The sequence below is a fragment of the Antrostomus carolinensis genome, unplaced genomic scaffold (assembly GCF_000700745.2).
Source record: "Antrostomus carolinensis isolate BGI_N321 unplaced genomic scaffold, ASM70074v2 scaffold2308, whole genome shotgun sequence".
NCBI lineage: Eukaryota > Metazoa > Chordata > Aves > Caprimulgiformes > Caprimulgidae > Antrostomus > Antrostomus carolinensis.
The window spans coordinates 48,330-57,726 of record NW_010332087.1 but is presented as its reverse complement, the minus strand read 5'-3'; positions in this window follow the sequence as shown (position 1 = coordinate 57,726).

Genomic DNA, 9,397 nt, shown 5'->3' with positions numbered 1-9,397 from the left:
GGGGAAGGAAGAGGAGAAGTTGCAGGTGAAGGAAAACTGTTGAGAATGAAAACCTTTTCTGAAAACATTCACATTGAACTCTCCTTCTGCTTGCCATGTAAAATCAAATACAGAATGAGGATATCTTAGAGTATGATCAATTGAATAGTATTAGATTTAAGCAACATCAGCTTCCCATAAGTAGCTGCAACTTGCTACCCATCCCAGGCCAAAATATTTACAACAGGGTCACCCCAAACTGTGACACACACATCACTGCCAATATGGAAAAGGTGTGCAAGTGAAAGCTGTCCAGGCATCCCCTCCTAAATGGTAGGACACGGTAAAATATGTAGCACACCAACAAACATGAAAAGTTGCTCTGAGGCTCAAAAAGACTTGATTTGAAACTTTAAAAATACCCCAATACACTCTTGGGAGATAATTAGGCTTATTATCTGCCAGGAACAACCTTTTCCTGTAATCAGCACCAGCTTCAACAAATTGGAATTTGTTACCAAAAAAACATACCCTCCCAGTGTTGCACATACACCAGCAATGTTTTTATATAGCCTTGCGTAAAAATTACTTTCTTTTTGTTAAGAAAAAAGTATGTTGTGAAACAGAATGTGGTGAGTAGCACAACCACACAACATTTGTGTGTTGTTTCATGACATTGCCAGCTTCATGAGACAACCCCTGCTTATTCTCATCAGCTTCCAGATATGTTTTTGTCAGTTCATATTGGAATCAGAATTAAATTTATTACCACCAGCAAAAGAGAAATCACTGTCAGGAGACATAGTAACTGCTATTTTTTCAAGCCTCCACTCCCAAATCCATTAACATCCACCAACTTCAAGGATCTCTGGGTCAAGTCCACCATGAACAATCCTAGACAAAAATCCACAAAATGCCTTTATTTTTCATTAGAGTAAAAATTATCCAGTGACAATTTACCCACCATTTGAAACAGATAAAAGCATAATTAGATAAGACACAGAAACAGTTACACAGAGGACTCTGGGCTGGTACATGTTGCAGTTATTGCAGTTCATGTGAGTTTCACCCAGCTGGAGGAAGCGGCTGGCTGAAGTTGTAAGTGGTCTTAAATACTTTTCAAATGCTAGTAGATGCAATTCCATTTATGATACTCCAAGACAGAAGAAAATCTACATAATTATAAGCATCTGTCAGTTTTCTATTAGCAACATGTTCCTGCTGCTGGTTTTTCAAGCACCCCTAGTTCCTGGGCTGCTATTTTACTTGACAAAAATTCAGAAGAAGAAGGTTTTCAGGTTGGAGAAACCTTTACAAATGAACATATCTGGGTTAGAATGTGTCACCTGTAAGTGAGCTGTGTTGGTTAGTCTACAGAGCAATACCCTTCCTTTTTCATGTTTTCTAAAGTCATTCGTGCTTATTTTTCAACATACCATACTGCATAGATTTTGGGCCATGAATTAGTCCAGAAAATATTTTTCAGTAGTAGGTTACTATGGCCCTACAGTAACAGAGTCTTGAGTTGCCCTTTTAGACAGGTTGAGGACTCTGTTACTCTGGTGTTTGAACAAATGTATGGAGGTGTGTATGTTCAGTTTTGCCTAGGGTGCAGCATTTTCCACTTATTCCCACCACTTGAAGATTTTTAATCCTACCAAAACCAAAAAATAATTAACCCCCCCCTCCCCCCAACCTTCTGAAAGCAACACTGAACACAAGAAGGAAAACTATTATCTCCTGCATGCTGACTTTATATGGCCAGTTTATAAAGGAACAGCACATCTTAACTTACATCTTTTACTGTGCAATGTCAGATTACATATAAAGACCCGTTATCCTGTGAACATCTGAATGCTTTCCAACAATGAAATGTTTAAGGGAAGCTTATAGGCTTGCTCGAGACAGAAGCCTCCCTGTTATCCTGAAACTACCCCTTGCTAAGTGAGGGTCCCAGAGAGCAGGCACATGATATGAAAAAGCCCGGTCACCAATAGTGGGGAGAGAGCTGAATGGCAGAAAAGAGGTAATTCCCACAGGAAGCAACTCTTGCCATGAGACTGGAACAACCCAGCAGAAAACCAAAAAACCCCAGCAACACCATTAGAAGACTCTACTGAGACTGAACACTCCCATTCTAGTGGTTCCTCCTCCTGTGCAGCAGTGCCAAAACTTGGAAAGAGGACAGTGTTTAAGAGAAAAAGCACCCTGCATTTTTTCATGTGAAAGTCGCTGGATTTCTACAACAGTTACTTGAAAGTTTCATGCAGTTTCAGGATGTTAAATAAGGGTAATGGCCCCTCTCTTAAAGGAGTCCCAAAGGAGATTACTTGTTTCAAAACAAAAATGTTTGTCAGCACCATCAAACTTGCAGCTGTATATAAACACATCTTTCAAACTGCTGCCCTTTCAGTTTGGATCAGGAGGAACTCAGAGGCAAAGTTACTGTTGCAGTGGCAACAAGCCCTAAGAAACAGGAAACACAGGATAAAAACATCGGGAAAATACAGAGGCTTTGCTTGAACTTTTTGTACTTTTAGAAATGGAGCTATGAAGAGAAAAAACCCACAAACTGTGTTAAAGATCATAAGTGGAACTGTTTCATTTCTGTGCCAATTTAATCTCCTCACATATCAGATCTATTGACTTATCTTTAGCAGATGTGCTGCTGTCAGCTGGTCCCCATGTCCTGTGTGACCTGTGGCTTCCAGCCCTGTCAAAGCACACCCCCTGCTCTCCTCCCTGGAATGCTTCACTCTCACAGGCAGTTTGAGCCCCTTGATATTGCCAGGCTCAATATCGGCAACACTAGTACCTTGTTCCGCTCTCAACTTTCAAGCAGGGTAAACTAAACTCAATCTTCCTTATATTAATTAATGACAAAACAAGGGGAAATGGGTTTAAGCTGAAAGAGGGGAGGTTTAGATTAGATATTAGGAAGAAGTTTTTCACTGTGAGGGTGGTCAGACACTGGAACAGGTTGCCCAGAGAAGCTGTGGCTGCCCCCTCCCTGGAAGTGTTCAAGGCCAGGCTGGATGAGGCTTTGAGCAACCTGGCCTAGTGGAAGGTGTCCCTGCTGATGGCAGGGGGGGTGGGACTGTGTGATCTTTAAGGTCCCTTCCAATCCTAACCATTCTATGATTCTATGATTCTATATTCACAGCTGCTTTTCCAGGCATCAACATGCACTGTAATACAGCAAAGAGCTGAAAGCCTAAAAGGAGCCAGGATCTGAAAACATCAAGGCACCATCTAACCAAGCACTCCAGCATGGAGAGGGCCAGTACAGGTAGAGCACGTGGATGTGTACAGAGAGGTAGCAGAAGTGGATGCAATGAGTTAGAAGATGCCAAAGGATTAAGAAATACACAGTGGGAATGCTAGTGGCTATGGTGAGCAAGTGGAGCTCAACACTGCAAGGGTACCCGTGATAGGAAGGCAAATGTGACAGCACTCACGGCTCCTTCCTAAATCCCGCCTTTTGAAATCGCCCCGGTACGATGCCACAATCTGTGTCATCCCTTGCCACCCGCACTGCCTGGCCGAGGAGCGGGCCCGTGTCTCTCTGTGGGCCTCAAGCCAGCGCGCACCGCACACCTCAGCACCCCGCTGGAACTGCCGGCCCCTGCGTCAGGCGGCCGTCGGCAACCATGAGCCCCGAGCAATCAATAGGGGAAGCTATTAGCAAGCTCAATATCGAGCATGCACTTAGACTGTGGATGTTATTCATGTATGAGGAGCATGTGATTGCAGCAACATGCTTTAGTTCTCAAAACAGAAAAATGACTTCATTAATTGCAAGAAGAGCGTTCACATTCCTCTTTGCAGAAAAATGAGAAGTACTATGCTTCAAATCATTTTTTTTAAGAAATAAATGAATAGAGCCCATAGTCCTAAAAATAGTTCGTGCTCTCCAACCCTCTGAGCTGGCTCCTAGGAACGCTGCCGGGCACCCCTGGAGCTGAGGGAGGGTAGGGACGCGGTGGCTGGAGCCAGCGCTGCTTCCCTCTCCGCACCCTCAGCCTGCACATCCTTACCTGCCCAATATCCCAGTGGCATCAGTGAACCGCTTCTACGGCCAGAAATAAGCACTCACATCATTATGAGAGTTAAAAAAGCCAACAAGGAAAAAAAAGGCAAGTATAATGTAAGAGTTTAGAAGCTTTTGTTTTAATAATTGATTTTGCAGTTTGTCTCAAAGAAGAAAATGTTTTTCATCTGAACATGCAGGATTGACCCTAAAGTACCTTTAGCAGAAACTGGCTAAAGAGCATATTTATAAACCAACTGCAGAAGCAGTAAAGGCCTTACAAATACTTACACTGCAATGTAAATATAGGTTTTTATATTTAAAAAATTAGTTTTTATAAACAATTTTTCCCCTCCTCCTTAAGAGAGACTCTTACTTATGCAATTAACATTTTTATGCTTTAATCAGTATTCAGGGTTTTAATTCAGGATGTTATATCCATGCTACACGATGGAAATGAACACATTCGTATACTGTATATATAGAATATACATGGTAATGTTGCAATACTATAGCACCCACAATGTCAGCCATTCCCATTGTGCAAGAAATCATAAAAAATACACACATGGGAAGAAACGGCCTCAAGTCATGGCCAATTTACTTCCAGGCTTTCAACCCTTATTGAATTCAGCATATGTTCTATATTCTTAGGACAAATTTGGAGTGAAAAGGGAACAGTGTATTACTAAGAACTGCTTGTAGCTCAGTCAAATAATAATTTAGCTAGTTTTGAGTACGTCAATCTAGTACGTGTAATACTTTAATGCATTAATCACTCCATATTTTGTACATTTGTTTTTCCTAACAACTGTAATTCCAAAATTATCTGAGAGCAAGATGAAAGCATGGCACGGTCTGCAATCACGCCCCACGAGCTTGGCGGGAGGAAGGCAAAGCATGTCTTTGCAGAAGCTACACCCTCTACACGTGGTCACATTTCCTGATGTGAAATGTAAAAATGTTGAAAAGAGACTGAAATTTTGCAAGAGTGAGCTATTTGTAAACCTATTTCTGCATCAAAGAAAGCCTGTGAGGGGAAAAGTAAACAGTATAAGAAAATAATATAGCAACATGATTAAAACACAAACAATGAAAATGCTCACTGTAAACTAATTATTAACTACAACAGCTGAAAATAAACTGTTTCCTTTTTGCCATGTTCACTTTAATCTTCTAAGAGGCAGGAAGGGGGAAGACGGGAGGAGGCAGCAGTTTCAGACTTGTGGAGCTTATCAAATCCCAAATCGGATGATTAGAGCAAAGCTAAGAAGAAAACATCCTCTCTCCCACCTCCCTCCCTCCCCAGAAAGGAAGCACAGCCTTTAGGACCCATCTGCAATGTTTGTTTGTTGCTCTTTAAAAGGATTGCTCTGGAGAGCACTTTTCCTAAGCTGTTTTTATCTCTTTCTGGAAGTTTCAAAATAAACAAGAGTACTGGAAAGGCAAGAACAGAAAAGGTGACATTCTGGTTTATTTTTCTTTATAGTGAGACAAGTTGTGTAAAGCAAATAAATAAGGTCCTTGGTTGTCATACAACACCAAGTGAAAGCGATTAAGAGCTTTAAATCTGAGAAGCATCATTGCAAAACCCAGGAAAAATCATTGATGGACTGAGGGCGGAGAAAGTGAAAAAAAAAGGGGGCTGTCTCTCATGCTACTTCATTGGTTATTTATTTACTTATTTTAATTATGAGAATTCATATCAGTGAGTCTATATCCAGGAAAGAGAGAGGAAAAAAAAGAAAAGAGCAACCCAAAAAAAGTCACTGTATTTTGACAGTTTACTTTCCAAAAAACCCCCTGCTCTCTAGTGGCTTCCAAAAAAGACTATCCCATAATGAAAAACAGGAAATTAAATTCTCAGGACAGCACACTAGAAGTATAAACAAAAAGATTTTTGCAGTGACATAATGCTTCGGCCTCAAGCGTGGGATCAAGCCTTTATTCTTTCACGCTGCCCTTAAATACATCAGGTCTCCCCTTAGAAAGCAAGTGTCCCAGCGTGAACCAGAACAATAAGCACAAGGTTCATGTAATTCCAGGATTGCGCTACATTAATATAAACCTCTTTGCAATACAGAAGCCATGCAAAACCATTTATTTTGCCAAAATATTCTATGGATTTAAAATGTCATTACTATTCAGTATAACACCCTCCCACCCCCTCTTTTTTTTTTTTTTTTTTTTTGTCTTTTGTTTTTCAAGATTAAGCAAATGCCTGAGCAGTGGAACTAATGAAACTGGATTTCCAGCTTGTTTGGACCTGTGTTGCTAAATTTACAATGTGAGTCCCTCCTGGGCTGCATCCCAGCGCTCCTGGCTCCCCAAACCCCTGGGTGCCTGGCACCCGGCCACATTTGCTGGGCAAGCGTTGCTGTGACCACTGGCCAACTGCTCTGGGGTGCCCGTGGCACCCTGCTGCTGCCACCTTGCACCCACCCATCGCAGCAGCTACTGCATCGAGAAGCCTGATGCTGCCCCTGAAGCCACCTCCCTTGTTGCAGAGAGCCTGCAAAATTATAAAGAGGAGGGCTGGCATGCAGACACAGCAAGTGAACAGCCTAATCCCCACTTCCTCAGGAAACTAGGCTAAAAATCTGGTTTTTCTCTTGCTGTGAACCCCTGCCCAACCCCCAACTATGCAAGCGCAGTATATTTAAAAAAAAAAAAAAAGAAAGCAGCATAAATGTAGGGCTTAAACGCTATATTATATCCCTGAACAGCATCTGGATTACTGTCTCAGGCATGTTTCAGAAGTGTCATTGGCTTCCTGTTTAATATTCATGTTTTATTGCTGCACAAAGTGAGCCTCCGCTCAAAAAGCAATATGTTACTCTCACATCCTCTGAGCAGATCTTTAATGAGGATATTCTGGTTTCTTGATATTCAGAGACCTTCTGTTGGTATCAGCAGAAGATCAGCATATGCTTGAACGCACAGCATGAAGAGAAGTCAGCTCTCTGTATTAAAACTGAGCCACAGGATTAAAAAGGACCTTGAATGACCATCTAGGCTGCTTCCCCACTCAAGGCAGGATCAAATACACTTATGTTATTCTTTTTATTAGGCCACCTGACCCAGCTGGGGGAAAACAGATATGCTTTGCAGCTCTGAGTCCCCTTCGCAGCCGAAGCCTCACCCCTGCATTGCCCTGGTCCAGCCCTCAGCCATGCCAGTTGGTCTGATAAGAGATCCTGCCTGCAAACCCTGCCTTCCTTGCATTGCCATGGTTACAAAGCTGCTATTACCATGCACGTCGAGCCTATTTTTAAAAGCCTACCATGACAGAAGATGCTGGTTAAGGCCTTAATCTCAATAAGATCTAAAATTCCTTCAACAAGTTCTAACTATTTGTACAAGTGCTGCACTTCGAAAGCAAAAGATGGGTGGTGAGCTGCCTCAGGCAGGGACTCTGCATTGCCTGCATCCCAGGAAAAAAACGAGAAAAAAAAACAAGAGAAAAAAAGAAAAAAAAACAAGAGAAAAAAAGAAAAAAAAAAAAAAGGAAAAAAATGAGAGTATTTTAAAGGAGAGACATAAGGACAAGAAGAAAGGAGTCCTGGCAACGTTAACAGGGTGGGTTAGGTCAGCAGACAACAACTATCTACTTGTTAGAAAGCATCTCGCATGTACTAGAGAGAGGCATCATGGGTGCTGGAGGAGAAAGATGCTCTCTTGGAGCTGGCTGACAGATGGGAATTAGAGAGGGAGCAAGGGGCTTTGGTGATCAAGATGGGCACCTTCTGCTTAATAATGAAGGAACCAGGAGAGGAATGCATAAGGGAGGATGTACTGTTAAAAAATGAGGAAGTGGGACAAATTCCTTTTGCAGAGACATTCTTGGCAGGCAGAATTATAATTTGAAGAGGCCAGAGAAAAGGATGTCGCGGTAATTCAAGACATCAAATGAGTGCTTAGATATGAATGTCAACTGTGTGGTCTGGATAGCCCAGGGTGTTTCTTAAAAAGACATTATGCAGGAAGAATCTGCTGATCTCAGAGTAAAGACAGAGGGAACTGGGAGATGGACAGATTTTGGCCTGACTGAGGGATACTGGTGTTGTCCACAGCAACAGAGGTGGGAGATAACTGGGAGAGCTGCAGGTGGAGGGAGGAAGGGATGTATCAATGGATATCTGTTTAGCCTCACTGAATGAGACTTGATGGCTTGGTATCCACAAAGTGGTGAAGAAAGATTAACTGAAGTTGTATCTTGGACAAGGGGAGAGAGGTGTTCCAGTCTTAAGAATCATAAATATGTATATCTACATATCTATGACTCTATGATGATTTTTTAATGTATATAAATACATATTTATATATATACATGTAATAGTTCCATCTATAGGCAAAGGAATCTGAAATAAAGTTGTAGTCAGAAGAGTAGGAGAAGAGAAAGAACACAGACCTGTACTCCCTGACAAAAACAGAAGTGGAATAAGGTCCTTCCCCTTATTCCTTTTTCGTAGCATAACAGGTAACAAAGCATGTGGTAGCAAAATGCTTGTCTGTTAACCCCTGGAAATTTTAAGCCATCAAAAAAAAAAATTAAAAATTATTGTTGTAGCCAGCTTCTGCATCCTGCAGCTCGACAAGTCCTTCCACATTTGGAGGGTAGGCGTCCCACGCACTCATACACCTCACAGGACGTGCGAGCAGCTACTGGCCCTGTCAGCAGTCACTTAGCTGATACAACACCCCTTCCAATGCCAGGAACGTGTATTTTGGTCCAGTGACGGATGTGTGTGTAGCCATGTGTCACATCCGCCTGCACGCTGAGTGCTGGAAACAAATGGCACTTTCAGAGCAGCGCATCTGGGTCACTGCCGGCTCTGGCTGTGCCTGCGAGGACCTTGGGGAAGAAGAGCGGAGCAGGCTGCAGATTTGAGGAGCTGTGCTGGCAGGTCTTATCTAGGCCACTGGCTGTAAACTGGATACCCTCATCCTGGAACAAGAAATTTTCAGTACTGAAAGGGTAAGTCTTTTGTACCCCTGAGTGATGAGGCAGCACTGGTTTATTTTCTCCCTACTCACAGTTTTGCAGGTGTAATCAGGATTATTACAGGAAGCACATTCAACCTCCCCTCTGCCCCTAGTAAAGCAGACCGTAGATCGCTGAGAAATAACACACAGAAAGCACTCACAGACCCCGCTTTTTAGTGCTGTAACTAGTTTGGACTCACGCATTTAGGAAATGTCACATTTGATTTTGACCTAGAACCGAGTTCACTCTGCCTCGCTGGAACACAAGACGCGCCATTCATGCGGCGCCCGGAGCGCAGCCTCCAGCTGCAGAATGTGGGTTACCAGAAGCAGGAGACATCTGAGAAGGAGCATTCAGAGCAGCACGTGTGCCGCTTGCAGCCGCGAACGCATTCGATTATG